This window comes from Protopterus annectens, chromosome 3.part0 (assembly GCF_019279795.1).
Source record: "Protopterus annectens isolate FY-2018-M chromosome 3.part0, PAN1.0, whole genome shotgun sequence".
Taxonomy (NCBI): Eukaryota; Metazoa; Chordata; order Ceratodontiformes; family Protopteridae; genus Protopterus; species Protopterus annectens.
In genome coordinates, this window is record NC_056731.1 from 1,759,230,194 (window position 1) to 1,759,247,274 (window position 17,081).

Below are 17,081 nucleotides of genomic sequence, written 5' to 3' on the forward strand. Positions count from 1 at the left end.
TTGGCAGTAGATTTTCATGAACACTGAGGTGCCAGCTTGACGTCCAACCTTCAACGAAGGCACACCCTTTTATGCATGTCTTTTGAATGCCACCCAAGCACGGGGAGGACATGCACACTCCACACTGAAGGCACTCCCCGCACTCCAGCCGAGAATCAAATGGGAGAACCTCTTGCTGTGAGGCAACAACGCTACTGCTGCACCACCGCAGCTCTGAAGAATAAAAATATGAAACTCAAATGTCTGGCATTGTTAACTGATTGTAATCTTCAGTGATTTAGCAGAATAGCAATAATCTTATGAAGGACAGGGCAAAAATATGACCATAATCTGGTATGTTCTGCAAAATCAGGGACAGATGAGAAATATACCAGTAGGTACTTTGACTGAAGAAAATTATGACAGAATGTCAGCTTCTGAGGGCAAGAAAAGTAGAAGTAAATCAGCTGTTTAATTAAATAGAAACAGGTGTCACTGAACTGTAGAGTGGATCAAAAAAATCCTTCTTACAGAAATAGTCTCCATCTGTACGGTCTGCTAGGTAGAGACTGCACCATTACAATTCTTTTTCTGATTGGGTGGTTTCCAAAAATACTAATCTTTGCAGAGGCTGCTTCTCACAGAATCGAATAAGACTGCAAATGACTACCAGTCCTTCAAGGTGAAGCTCATATATGTAGTTGCATGTGTGTGTGTGTGTGTGTGTGTGTGTGTGTGTGTGTGTGTGTGTGTGTGTGTGTGTGTGTGTGTGTGTGTGTGTGTGTGTGTGTGTGTGTGTGTGTGTGTGTGTGTGTGTGTGCGTTTGTGTGCACTTGGATGAACACACACAAATAACTATAGCAATCCAGGAAACATGGTGTAGAGAAAAGTGTGGCTGTACCACAAGATTATAAGCTTAGAGTAGAGACAGGGAAACTAAATAGGAAGAAGTAGCACCCTACATATTAAGGAAAGGTACAAGATAAGAGAACAAAAAAAAGCAGAAACATGGGACTTGTCCTTCATGCAGTAATTTGGAAAGATAATGCAATTGCAGAAGATTTCTTGAGAAGTTTAATTCAAGATACCAAAAAGATGGAAAATGTTGCATGTATTCTTAATATGGCAAGGAAAGAGGAAAAAGACGGTAATGATGACTTGAAATATTGCCAATGGTGAACAGATTATTTGCTAATAAATACCAGATCAATGTACATGATCTTGGTCATAGGATCACAGGATCATAGGAGGTTACAAGGCTAAAGATCCTGGGTCCTTACCAGCCTAGCCAAGTTTTAACCTGTTTCCCTCATGTATCAATGCTATAAGCAGACCTAACTCAACATCTGCTGCCCCTGTCCACAAGGGAAGCAGGTGAGAGCCCTGGAGTGACTTTGTTGTTTCCCATATACAGATTATGCTTAAAAAGGGTCAACAGTAAAAAGTGCACCTTTTTCTGTAACAGATGTTGTCTATCAAGCATGTCTGATTGTTCTGTAATGTGTATTGTTTTAATATTAGTGTGCTACAAGTGTCTGGATGATTGTACTGCATAAATTCCTGCAACAGGGAACCAAATCATCATCATCAACCCCATTTTTCCTATTTTCCTACATGTGATTGGGGTGTTGCTATAACTGTCACAATCACTGCTGATTCAATGTCACTCCATTAGCTTCTTTGACAGTCATGCCTTCCCATCACAGGTCTTTTCACACACAGTCCTTCCATCTCTTTGCTTGATTCCCTCATTTTCTCTTGGCCTCTCCCTATCTATCCCAAATCTTCTTCACTAGCTTGTCTTTTGATTTTCTACTCAAGTGCCTGAACCCCCATAATCTCTTCTCTTCTCTTTGACTTTGTCTATAATTTTAGCCGCTTAAGCTTCTCTGATGTCCTCATCTCTTCTTCTGTCTCACAGTGTGTATCCTGCCACCCATCAAAGGCAATTCATCTGGATCATCTCTAACTTCCTCAACTTCCCAGCCTTCCTTGCTCAGGTTCCTGATCATACAGTCGTACTGGTCTCACCACTGTTTTGTACATCACCTTCTTTGGCATTCTTCTGTCACACACTACCCCAACACTCTGTGCCATTTGGTTGCACTCCTGTTTAGATTTGAACTCCTCATTCAGACTTCCCTCCTCCTCAGCCATCCCTCACAGATACTTGAAGGTATTAACCTGTTACACTATTTTGCCCTTCTATTTCAGTTTTCAGCTTCTTGGGATTTCCCTCATTTGCTACCATTATAACTGTCTTATCTGTTCTCAGTTTCATTCCATGTTGAGTTTCACATTCCATTGCTCTGTCATTTGCTTCTTGATCAGAGTCTACCTGTAGTGCCACATGATATTGATCTGTCCCCTCCATTCCATTTGCTAATGTAGTCTATCACCTGTATGAACAACAGTGGACTCAGAGATGATCTCTGATGCACACCCTCTCCCACTGGGAACCCTTCTGCTAGTCCAATCACTGTTCTTACCTGAGTCATTGAGTCCGTGTACATTGTTTGCATTAATTCTACCAATGTTTCTGGGACTTTAAACCACTAAAGGACTACTCAGATATGCTTTCTTGGAACCTTGTCATATGCTTTCAACAAGTCTAAGAATGTGCAGTTAGACTCTTTCTTCATCTCTACTTTCTTCTCAACTATCTGTCTTACTGCAAACATCGGGTCAGTTATGCTGCATCCTTTTCTGAATCTAAACTGCTCATCTCTCATCACTTTCTATTACTCTGCATATTTGTTAATCAATCATCCTCTCCTGAAGTTTCAAGCAGCATGACTGCAAACCATCGGTTATTATTTTATGTAGCAGGGTTCATAGGTAGTTACTAGGCATGCAGTCCAGGAGACCATTAATGAAGCTAGTCCAAATGTCCAGTTGTCCCAAAACACTGTTTGGTTAAGCACCTTGCTTAAGATCAGACAGTAGACTAACGGAGGCTTAGAGAATCAAACTGTGTACCCATGGCTGGTGTTAGCATTTTGAGGGCTACATGCAAGTGAAACATTAGGGGGGAGTTACTGGACACTTCCAGCGTATGTATCAACATATCATTGCCTCCCCTTCTAAGTAACCTTTATGTCATGTCAAAAAGCTTTAGAAGTAGAACACACAACCTAAACTGTTTTACAATGCTCTTACATTTTGACAGTTCTGTGTGCTATATCATGTTGGGCCATCCCACAGAAGGACATTTCAGTGACTGGCATTTAGTTGCAATGATATCACATTACAACAACCCTATGTACAGGGCTGGCTTCAGATGAAATGATGCCTTAGGTGAAAGGCTTCATGGTATTCCCTCACCTGCCTACTGCTACCCCTCCCCTATGCCACATCACCAGTACTGTTTACTGTTTTTCTCCCATTCAGCCCTCCCCACACCATATAGATTATAGTTCTCATTCTTTTCTCACATTTTGCCTTACTCTTCAACTTTTCTGTTTTTTTTTTTTGTTTTTATTGAAGAAGCCATGTGTTTTTTAGATGCTGTGAGTTGATTTTAGAGCTTTTTAAAAAAACATTTTCACCAAGTGATGGCTTGAACAAAAATCATGACTACGGAAAGAAATTCAGGTTTATTTTTCAGGTTTAATTTTCCTTGCTAACTTTCAACACATTCTAACTGACCAAGACTAAATAGTAATAAATGTGTAAGAAATAACTGAATTAAACAATCAATCATCAGTCTCCCAGAAGCCATAAGGTTGCAGATGTTGTGAGGTATGTTTTTGAGCATTTTTGCAACCTTTTGATTCACATCTGGCCTGAAAAAAAATTGTGTAAGAAACAAAATTTTCTTGCAGTGTACTTTTTGAACAATAAGAAGTATGAAAGTCTAATAAGTGTCATTATTGACTGACTGTAATCTTCAGCGATTGACCAAAAAATGAAACATTTTGGAAAGGATAGGGCGAAAATATGAGACAAAATCAGGCATAGTTGACAGGCATGCTGTTACTTTATTCCATGCAAATCTGAAATGGAGATATGGGGGTCTTCAATCAATGAATACACCTGGTATTATTTTAAAAATATGAAAAGTAATGCAGCAATTTATACATACTATAATTGGAAACATAGATTGTTTACTAAGGTACTAACATTATCACAGGAACAAAATATATTTTGTACAGAAAAAAGTCATCAAATATGCTCCCAAACACTATGTTAAGATGCTGCATTTCTAATGCTAACCTAGTTCTCACTCATGTATGTACACTCTACATTCATTCCTTCACAGGCTAAGTAGGTCTATAAATCCATACTTACTACACTAATTGCAGGCAAGGAGGTAATTACAGATGTCTTCATGTAAACAGATGCTGCAACTTGCATTAACTTTGCAGCTTCCTGTTGCAGTGTTCTCTAGGTTACATGGATGGACTGAGAGTGAAGTAATGGTGCTGGGTTCCCATTTTTCTACTTAAGAAATGTTCTATTTCTTTTTTTTTTTCCAGTCACTCCTATCATTTTTGGCAAAGAGCAAATGTTGAACTTTGGGCTGTTATATCTCGTTTTTCATATGTAAGCATAACATTTTTTTCTTTTTAATTAAAGTTCTTATTTTTGGAATCAGAAAATGACAGGAAAACATTGTCATAGTATTATTAGCTTCGGAAAACTTTTTTTTTTACTTTTTTACCACTGAATTATCAAATTTGATCAGTGATCTATTTCAAAACCACCTAAAAGAGAATATCTCCCCTGAAGACTGGGAGCATCTTTTCTTAAAACTCCATGTTAGTGCTGAGAATGGTCACTTTTGGTTGCCAATCTCTAGAGCTTACTTCATGTTCATTCACTGATTATCAGCTTTATCTTAGTCATGGTTATAGCACAACCCTGCTTAAGATGCCCATGACTGGAGAATGAACAATCCTTTTCTTTTTTTTCCATCCTTTTTCCAAAAGCAGCTGCAACTTTTGTGGGTCCCCCACAAAGGAATGAATGATCGGGAGGCCCTCTGCTTTTGTGGGTAATGTGGGTGCCTAATACCAGCTGAATCTGTACCATGGGAAGTAGCTCATTCATAGATTACATCATTAATCCTCTTTTACCAACTGCCAGACTAAAAGTGCTACTGTGCTTTTGCACCACCATTGTAGACTCTGACAATCTTCACACGAAAAGTCAGATACCTTATCCTTTAAACCACACGCCCAACCCTAAACGCAACCTAAGTTTAACTGCTTTACATATGCTATAATGCAATTGCCAAGAAACACCTACCCATCAGTAACAATGATGTGGCAGTATACAAGCCATAGTGGTCTTGAACCCACAGTCTTCAGTACATCCAAACTGAAAAGCAATATGCATATATGTTGAGCTATATCTGAGTCAAGTGCACATCATCACTGCTGAACTCCCGAGGTCTGTTACGATCTTACTTGAAGGTTCTGATCCTCATGGTACATTTCTTTTGATTGCCTAGTTGACTGGTGTTTCTTTGATGAATCCTGTCCTAATAGGATGACATGTGTCTGGCCTCTCGTAATATTTTGACTTTCTAAAAAGTGAGTTATGGACCTGCATGTGGCATTGTCATATGAAGATTGAGAGGATTTCATATCCATAAGAGGGATGCTATTTGGTAATAAGTGATGTCCCAAAGTGTATCTTACAATCATTTTAGCCACAGGTCAAAGCTAACAAACAGGGATGCTTCTAGATTTCATGGGGTAGACTCTGACAGTACTAGACATTGCCTCAGAAAAGTGCAGTCAAGCAGATATGAAGGCTGTATGCATAATCAATCAGTTATATAAAAAATACCATTTCCCAAAACATTAATCTCACAAAACAATCCACGTAAAAATACAAACTTAGTTAAAATTTTGAAAGTTCAGACATTTTTAAATAAAGTGGCTTTAAAGGTTAAAGAAAAAAGCACATGATGATAATGAAATTTAATGAAACACAGAAAGAGAAAAATAGAAGACAAAACCAAAGAACTTGCATTAGCTGTCTGAGTAGCAAATAACCAAGCAGAGATAATGGCTGTAATTTCAGTTTAGAAAAGATATAAAGCCTTTTAATAAGTACACAAAGAAGCTACGAAAGACAACGAGGCAATACTGATAATTCAGAAAATGAAGAGGCATTAAGCAATGAAACAAACTGAAAGACAAGGAAATTAATTGGATGCTTCTCCTTAGAATTCATGAAAGAAGAGATAGGAACGCAACATAACATGGAAACGCTGAAAATAAGGCAAACAATTCAGTCTTTTCATATAAAAAATATTATGAAACAACTAAAACAGCCCCTATTGGAGAAGGCAGTGCAGCTTTATATAACTGATGCCAGAATTTTTGTAGAGTTAGCAAAATTTGTAATAATTAAGACATTACTGATGGAGGATTAAGCAACTAAATATTGCAGGGTGACAAATGAGACTTCCACTTCAGAAAACTGGGAGCAATCTTGATGATGGTATCCTGTAACCTCTAAGCTGAATTTAATGTAAGACAAGCCGTGGAACAAATGCAAGTGAGAATGCATACCTGGGAAAAGATAGCTTATTTTAAGACCATTAATAGAGACAGCACACCTTGCAAGTTTCAAGAGGTAATCACTGCAGATCATACAAAAGTAAAGGTAAAAAATAGAGTAAAGTGTTAAGCAAGTGGTATGGAAGGCAGGAACATATTCAACCTTGTCCCTAATGTCAGGTTTACGTTCCTAGGTAGTGTACAGTTGGTCAGGGACAGCACACTAAGCAAGAAATCAACTTTTATCAGATCTTGGAGGAAGGAAATGGAACGCATATATGAGGGGAATTTTAGGATAAAGGCAATGAGAATGTGACTGGCAGTTAGTGAAGAACATTAAGGCTCTGAGCTATAAGCAAGCTGTGACATGTATTCCAGGGTACAGAGTTGTTAAATTCATCCTGTTGTGTCACTGTGAGGACGTTACTTGGTACTCCCAGATCATCCACACAAATGGACCCTTGTGCCCAGTGAGTTTCCTGTTAACAAATGAATAAAATGGGTGTAACAGTGGTCACCAACTTCTGTCCCACTGTGTCCTATTCTAAAAAGCCCATTAACTCAAATCAGTTTTACTTTATGTTTCTGTGAGACTAAGGTAAAAGTCCCATACACAGCCTCTCCTTAACTAATATAACTAAGTCTGACGTCTCTTAGCCATGGGGTGAGAAACTTTGAAGAGCCAAACCCATCTGGTGGAATAGGCTTGTATGCTCAGGGTACACTCCAAAGTGAAGATATCACAAAAATGAAAATCTAGGGAAAGTTTCAAAGAAATTCCTCTGCTACAGTATGAAAGTATTTCATTAAGACTTGATGGAGGTAACACAATATGCTTACTCTTACTGACAGTGCTGGAATGCATGAACCATAGAGAAGAGCACATCCAAAAATCTATACTACCTGCATTATTATGGTCTCACTAACCTCTGACAGTTGTCCTATATACAGAACATCTCGAAAATATGTGCATAAAAGCAATATTCACTTGAGGAGAGGGAAATCCATCCAGAAATAGAATGCACGAGCAATAAAACTGAGATGTGGTATAAGGTTTTTCAGGCTTGATAAAGACTGAGTGACTTCCAAAGAGAACGAAAAATTGAATAAAAAGTAAGGCAGATTGGTAGAAAACTTGTTGCATATGAGCAGGCATAGCGAAAACAAAACAGAATATTGTTATCCTTGCTTCACAGACGTTCACTCTAATTATGAAAGATTTTGTACAGTTCTAGAAGTGTGAACTTGCAAAGCTAATAAAGAAGGCTGGAATACTAAAGGAAATTGTACAATTGCAAAATCTGTACCCTAAAGCCAAAATGTAATTCCCCAAATGTCAAAAAAAGTTGCACTCAACTCAACGCACTGAATTAGAACTTCAGTGAACTAAGGGCAGATGCAATTTCAAGAACAACCTAAAGTCAAAGCCATATGCTAATAAAGATGTCATAAGTTAATTGTGATTTCCACACAAGTACAAATAAAAAGAGACAAATTAGAACTCATGGAATACGCCAATGCATTATGGCTAGCATTGGGCAGGTGTTACATTTGCTTGATCACAACTACAAATATTCTATGATATTGCAATAATTATCTGGAAATTTTGCAGAAAAATTTGCAGTGATGAATTATTATGCTGCAAATGCTCTACTGCAAACTAAGGCTCTACAGGTGATGTCGGAGGACGATCTGCAACAGAGTCCTACTATCCACATACCATGAGCTTGGCAGTGAGCCAGGCTGTAGCTAAGTTAGCTCTCTGATGAAGAAGTAATAAACAGATACAGAGTAGACAGAGAGCTGGTGAATTCTCTGTGAGGCGTGTGCACCCCACATATCCTTATGCATTCTGCAGGGTAACCCTGTCCCAGTAGATAAAAATATTTGCCTAAGCTTTGGTATAGTCACCTCAGGGATATTCCAGCAGCACATGGCTAATACTATCAGTGTGTACCGGGCAGCTGCTAGTCATATACTAGCGCAGTCATATACAGCAACGACGATGAGTTCATCTGGTTCCCATCAACACCATGTGAGTGACAGGCCGTCATTAAATGGTTTTATGCCATAGCCAATTTTCCTTATGTCTTTGGTGCAATTAGTTGCAGCCATGTACCTTCTGGAGAGGACAAAGAACTTTACTTCAACACGAAGAGGTGACCATTGTTCATTTTTCCAGTAGTGTGTTCAGCAGACAGCCTCATCATTATCCTGATACCATCACACCCTGGTAGTGTGCATGATGCAGCTTAATGGAAGGAGAATGCCCTAAAGGCAATGTTCAAAGATGGTGAGATCCCCAGGGGCTACTACTTGATAAGTATACTTAGATACGGAAAATGTGTTGTATGCTCCAATACTGGTGTGTCATACAACCATGCTAATGTCCTGTTCACTTATAACAACAGGTGATTACAGTTATCCCCTGAAGCTTTAGTTCATAACACTATTCATAGTCCCATCCAAGCATGTCATGGTTGCATTCAATAGAGTGCACACCATGACATGGAACACCACTGAGCAAGTGTTTGGTGTTCTGAAATTATGATTCAGATGCCTATACACATCCAGGGATGCACTGCAGCACACACCACAAATAACTGCAAAAATGGTCACCATGTGTACTGTGCAATGCTGCACAATATGATCACATCCAGACATAGTGTCCTGCTGGCCAAAGGTGTGAGTGACCTACCCAGGAATCCCAGTTGTCTGAAGAAAAGCTCTTGCATGTTCTGCAATATGATTAGAAGGACACAAGGGATAGAACATCCAGATGCGAGGGATGAAGGCTGTAGCCATTTATGTTGGTTCAGGCAATATGGTAACAGCTATCTCAGGACTGATTCACAACAAATCAGACATACATATATACAAAGACCAAGATATGTGTACCCTATGCTGATGGTATACCAAAACCACAAATTACAGCTGCAATAATCCATCTGTGATTTGTACATGGGGAGCATCATACATACCAAACAAGTACATAAACTGTGTCTTGCTGAAGCCTTTACTTACTATGTGGTAACAACCAGAAAAAAAATAGGATGAAGTCTGTAGAGAAGGACAGAATTGTTAGAGAAAGTGGAATGTAGTACAGGTTCAGCAGCTACTGCAGACATACTTGTATGTGTATGTCCCACATGTGGCAAAGCCATAATAACACATGATGTCAAATGTATCCACTGCATCTATGGCCAATAGTAGTGTATGTATGTGCCATAGTGTGGGTAGGAGGTTGCCTGTGTAAGTAGGGGAAAGTAGCAGACTGTAACAAGTGGATAATGGTGCAGAACTGAGGTGTGATGGAAAAACATAACTCACATGATACACTATCAGCATAGTCTGGTTGAATTGATGTCATACTGCTGGCTGCATAACTTCAGAAATGTGCAGACTTCATTCAAGACATGTGCCACACAGAGTGCAGCAGTGACAGAGGATGCACACAGCATACCAACCAAGAATTCCATGGCCTCTAAAGCCAGTGTATCACTGACTGTAACTGAGACAGCCAAACAACAGATGATGGTGCACTTGTACATATAATTGCAATGTCAAAAACAATACAAGGTCGACCTCTGAGGAACATCACAGATGACAGAACTGACATGGTACTATCCATGTTGGGAAATTCATGGAAGCATATATAGATTCTGTATGTATGTTGAGTTATAGATAAACAGAACTGTCATTTGCATAAGTACATTCATTTAGACTGTGGAATACATGTATCATGTTAACATAAGGTTTAACCATTGACAATACTTACAGGAATACATGTCATGGCAAGTACAGGTATGTTCTTCCATGTCATCAGCATCATCATCAGCCCCCTTTTCTCCCATTTTCTGCATGGGGTTAGGGTATTGTGTTAACTGTCACCAACTCTCTCGATTCAGTGCCACATCCTTGCCATCTTCAACATTCATGCCCGACTGTCACAGATCTTCTTTCACAAAATCCATCCACCTCATCCTCACTTCCTCTTACCTTCTTCCTGTCTGTCCCAAATCTTCCTCACTAGATATGTTTCTCCATGTATACCTGTGCAACTGGTTGTGGAAACATATTGTAATATGCTCATAACTAATGAGCAACATAATAATAATACAATTGCAGCACAGCTTTAAACATGATCATCATGAAATCATGTATACCACAATATCATATGTGCCACATATTGTTATGCCAGCTTAACATGAGATATTAAATCTGTGAACAAATGTGTTTGACATTTAAAAGACAGTGACTTGCTTTGAGTAAAATAATACAAACTTAGTATTCACGAGGCACCAAACTTGTCAAAGGCCATTAACATGCACAGAGTGGTGAAGTCAACACAGCAATCATCATAGCATAGGTTCAGTGTGAAACAACAATACATCTCACGCATTGGGATCCCTGCCATGGTAACACTAAAGTAGACAAGAATTCCTACAATGATGGCTCATGCCATGATGTTATCTGGCCCTGTCATGTGATGAAACCTCAGCTACATGGTATTGTATTTCACATCTGGTGGATAAGTTCTGTGTAAAATGGGACACAGCAGGGGGTCTGTGCTGTGGTATGTATAGCACTACATGATGTGTCAGTTTGGATCTGCTCATGATGATTCACAACAGCTTTACATGCATGTTGGACCCAGATATTATGGATGAAAGATTGCCAAGATTAGGGTGCACAAGAATAGGTCTCCCTCTATCATGTTGTGGCTTAGTATAGGAAAGAACATACGTGGCCCTGGGTGTTATCATGGCACTGCTCAAGCACAGCCAAGATAGGCTGCTCTGTAGATTATGCAAATGATGCCACATTGTCTTGATGTTCAGCCAATACAATCATAACCTTGCCATGCTTGCACTCTTGGTTCTCTTGCAATACATTGATGGGGTATGCCACAAGTACAGTTGCTCAAGCAAGTGCACACAGTTCTGTGCCATGCCATGTTGTGACTTATCATGTGCCTGTATCAGGAGATGTACACCTTCTCTCACATGTCCAATCACCACTGATGCCTGGCCATGTGCTGTCCTATAAATGCCATCCTTTGTGGAGTTGCCTCATCACCACTGTAAAAATCACACAGGTCAGCTATCCAAGGTCTTTTTCTAGACTAGAAGCTGATGCTCTGCTTATCAGCAGAATTGTCTGGCTCTTTGTCCTCTCTTTCATGGGAAATATTTTGGGCTATGAGACTGTTGCCAGTGGGCTGGATAAAGTAAACACAACTACGGTGTCAGGGATATCATTAGCTTGGGTGTCTCTCTGTATCACATCATGTCCTGTTCCAGGGTCAGTGGACAAATATGAGGAGGGAGCAGGAAGTGGACAAGGTGCAAGTGCATTGACAAAACTACAAGCACACTTTACACATGGTCACAGAAGAATATGTATTATAAAATACTTTACACAAAATACAATACTGCATTCCACAGCAGTGTAAGCCCATATGTACTTGGTCTTCACACATGTGGCCTTAATGCATGTGTCAGTCCTGTAGCATGTCCTATGCCATAATGCAACACATACATGATTGTCATGCCTGTGGCCTTGCAGCACTTAATGGTTGTGTAATACAGGATATGTGAGGCAGAGCACCTCGCTGGCCTTGTTCAAGAGAAATCTTGACCAATGGATGGGAGATCGCAGATATACCCCAGGGATTACCTCAGTGTCACTGCTCAACAGAGGCACAGCAAAATAATGGGTATAGTTCCCCATACTAAAGGGGTGGCGTAAGCCACAAAACTATGGGCTAGGCTTGTAAATGCCCTCGGGCAGATAGCCTAGTATGAACCTATGAACCTATGAACCTATATGCAAGCATGAAGACAGCACAATAAATACAAAGGTCTACACAGATATGACAGGTGAACACCTGCCTGACATCATTATCATTGGAGACATAATGACTCTTACTGGTGTGTGTAGCTGGAGAAAACACAACATGGAACTTATGTGAATATGAAAGATATATTACTGAAATTGTAAAATGTTACTTAGATGACTGACTGCCAGGTGTATCCCAGTAGTCTATAGCATGATAATACAACATGTATGTGTCTGTCATGCTTGTAGCTCTGCAGTGTTTGATAACCATGTAAGACATGTGAGAATGAAGTTGGTACATGAAGTATAAAAGTCTGCAGAAATGACAGATAGGTGAATGCTTATCCAGCCTGTTGTCATCTGTGTAGAAATTACAACTCTTACTGGACTGAGTAGTTGTGAATGACATAATGTGCAACTTATGTTACTGTGTAATACATATGATCTATACATTCTGAAATGCTAGATACGTTAATACCATGGGATCTAGACAGGCTGAATACAATGTAACTACCTGCTTAAATGCTGACTCTGGGAGAAGTGGTGGTGTGGTGGCAGAAACAACTATGTGTCCGGTGGCAGTGGAATCATTGGTCCCTTTGTGGTATCATGCTGTAGTCTGTAACATCTGACACATGTAGTAGTGTGAAGGACCATGTTGCTACATCAGTGATGACATTCCCTCAGAATCCTGATAGGCCTACTGACAGTATTGACCATGCTGACAATAGTATCACACACTCAGTTCCATCTGGTCACATTACCTATCCTTCCCTGCAGATTTCTGGCATGCAACCACAGAACAAAGATTATTATCTCATTTTCATGAAAGGAGAATTCTCCTTCCTGGAGTGTGATGGACTCATCTAGAACACACAATGGTATAAGTGTTAAGTATATGAACATCATGGGCCACCTATGCAGTGCTTATTTGTAGGATAAAGTCAAATATACATGCAAGTGATATGAATTGTTATGTCATTTAATGGCAGTGCACCTTTTTTGGTTAACCCAAAGGAACTCCACTATCACTTTTGCAATATGAATGCTATATATCAGCAATGGTAAAAGATAAGACATGATATAATACTATGTAAAGAGTGACAAAGATAAAATTATGCAGCTTTACATATGTAATACACTCTTATATAAATAGCAAATGTGGGATTCAAACCCCAAAATGTAACTCCCTACAAGTCCTTCAGTTAAGCTACTGCACCAGCCTCCCTGCAATGTTGCATGTATATATTTACTGAGGAGTGTATACAGACCTGTTATCACCATGTTATCTAGCAATGAAAGATGTTGCAGGCACTGTTGTGGACAATTGCATATATCTGTGACTTTGGCTGAGCTTTTTCTAGCCATCAGGTGAAAAAAAACTATGAACAGTAGTGTACTGCAGTACAAGTAGGGTTGCCACCTTTTCAAATATCCAAAGTCTGACATTTGTTGTAGAAATGTCAGATTTGACAGGATAAAACATACACATGACCACTGCAAAGGATGGAACTTCACTTTTTTGCCAAAATAAAATTTATTTTTATTTATCATTTTGTTGACCAGGAAAGTCCGATGAGGACAGAGCCTATTTTTATCAGAGACCCAGGGAGAAATGCTCCAGATGCATGTCTTCGGATTGTGGGAAACCAGAGTACCTGGAGGAAATCCACTTAAATGCAGGGATACCATGCAAACTCCACACAAAGGCACCCCAGCCGAGAATTAAACCAGAGAACCTCTGGCTGTAAGGCAACAAACTTAACCACTGCACCACTGCAGATTATGCTTGCAGCATTTAAGTTGCGTATGCTATTTCATATAACATTAAGGTGTTTCAGATAAAAAATAAGCCACATAAGACAACACATTCCGGCTAGGCTTATAAATGTCTTCGGGCAGATAGCCTAGTACCTACCAATGAACCTATGAACCTAAGACATAGTTTAAAGCTGCAGAAAGTAACCTGGCAGTGGAGGGCTTCACTACCTTCCACACATTTAAACTAGCAACCACACAGACAGGGACTGAAGGTAGAGTGGTACTGAGCTACATCAATAAAAGGTATATCTCTAGGGTGGATAACTAGGATGACACACTAGAATTTGTCTACATGCAGATTACCCTAGGCAAAGTCTCATACCATAGCCTAAAAAGCTATAGGCCACTTATTATATCCCATGATACTCATAACTCATACTTAGATCTTCTGGAAACAGTCACCATTCAACAAAATACCATACTCACTGGGGACTTTAACTCCTTCTATAAACTGGAAATCTTATATGGCTTCAAATTTGCAGTCACAGAGACTTGTGGACTTTGTAAATAAAAACACCCTAATCCAGATAGTGAATGTAAACAAAAACACCCTAATCCAGACAGTGAATACACCCGCTAAAGGTGCCAACATATTGGACCTGGTGCTCATTAATATGGCAGAAGTCTGACCTCCCCCCTTCCAGTTCATTTCTTTTCTGATAAAGTAGGACCAGAAAGCTGTCTCCTTTGAAATAAAAATCAGTTTGATAACCCCAGTAAACCATGTAACAGGAACTACTTCAAGGTTAACCAATAATCTGTCAAAATTCCAGGCCCCTCCAAACCAAGATGACATAGCACGTTATGCGGAATTGTTCATCAAAACTCTGTACAGCCATGTGAAATTGGTGTATAGAGGCTGCTATACCTGTGACGAACGTGCCCTGGCCCAGGAATCAAGGAGCCTCAATCCTCACCACTAACACCAGGGAGGTTGTCTCATAGAAGAGAAAAGGATAACTAATACACACAGTAAAGTACAGTTTCCCTTAAGTGCACACAGAGATCAGAGTCAGTCTGGGGCTTCTTGCTCCTTTGCTCACCAGGTCCTTAGTAAGACTCCCCACTGGCACAGCTATAGGGTCCCAGGTCTCTGCCTAAGTGGGCAAGCTAAAACCTACAGTACCCTCTCTGTCCAACCAGTGCTTTGTGTCTCTGCCCAGGTAGCTGATACACACACACACACACACACACACACACACACACACACACACACACACACACACACACACACACACACACACACACACACTTTGAGAAAAGGTTATACAACCACACAGACTTTCCTGTGAAAAGGCTGACACAGGTTCTACAGCTGTGCCCCTATTACCCAGATCATACGGTAGTAATTCCTGCCACAGCTGTGCCCCTATTACCCAGATCATACGGTAGTAATTCCTGCCACCACCCAATTAATTATCAGCTACTAAAAGACCCTTAAAAGGGTATCAAATTATTACTGTGCAATAGTATTATCCAATGGTAATGTGACTATTCAGTCTAGGCTTATTGGAAGGGCTTAGACAGTAAACTCTATAAATATATAATGTACTCTAAAGCATAATTTATCTCTACATAAACCAGCAACAGGTAGAAGGTTTTAAAAATATTTAATAATAAATAATTAAAACACAAGACAAAACTACTACACCACAGAGATATCTAAGAGTTCACAGATCACGCAGAAACTTAAAATAATACAGTAGGACAGATCTGATTTAAAAGAAAAATACCTAATTAATCTTTACTAGCTTTAACTATTCCTACAAGAAATCACAGAGTTATTATCTTACATACATAAAGAGCAAGCAGTGCTGGGTTAGATGTCCAAGATCAAAATGCTTCCAGTCTCTTGTGTGAAAACAGTATTTAAACATTACTAACAAACATATCTGCTGGGTCCCTCCCAAGTTACATCATGGTGACACTTAGATTTTCCCAGGCAAACAAACTGCATTATTTAGCAATCTAACACCTGCTCAGAAACTTACAACAATAAAAGACATTTCACATGTATACTCTAACAGAAACCAGAGCAGTAAAGCACCATCCACATGTAAATTCTGGTCATAAGCTTTAGCCTTAAAACAATGGGCATGAAACCTTCATCTAGACTCACTGGAGCCGAATTCTAACATGAAAGGGTCACAACAGGTTTAACTGGACCAGTAGAGTGCAATATTGTCACATATTTTGCAGTTCCACATTTCACAGTATTCTCTTACAGTCAAGAAAACATGCCTGTATTTTACATTTATTCACAAATGCCAGAATTATATATCAAATTCTATTTGACTAGGCTGGCAGCCTTCATCCATCTCTCCCCAATCGTCACATCTCTTCCCCCCGGGGAACTCAAGCAAGTTTTTCAAGTGCCCCTTGAGAAACATCACTTGAGAGTGCCAGGTCTATCTGGGTGTACCTCACCCCATTCCCTGTCTTGAAAGCCCATCTGCAATGGCATTGCTACTCACACTGCAGTGCTGTACTGACATATCATATGCTTGCAACCCCAGACTCCATCTTAGCAACTTGGCATTTTCCTGACTGGCCCTGTTTAACCATGTTAAAGGGTTGTGATCTGTTATCACAGAGAAATTTCTTCCATACAGATAAGGCTGAAGTTTTGGTAGTGACCACACTATGGCTAGACATTCCTTTTTTACCATTGCATAGCATTCCTCCCTGGGTTGTTGCCTATGACTGAGATAAACCACTGGGTGCTCTTCTTCCTCTGAAGAAATCTGGCTAAGTACAGCCCCCACCCCATAGTTTGAAGCATCCTCCTGCACAACAAATTCTTTGCTACAGTCTGGACTGGCTAACACAGGGGGTCCTCCCAAAGCTTCCTTAAGCTTCTGAACTGCATGCTCACATGCTGGGGTCCACACTACCTTATCTGGCCTGTTATTCCTCGTCAGGTCT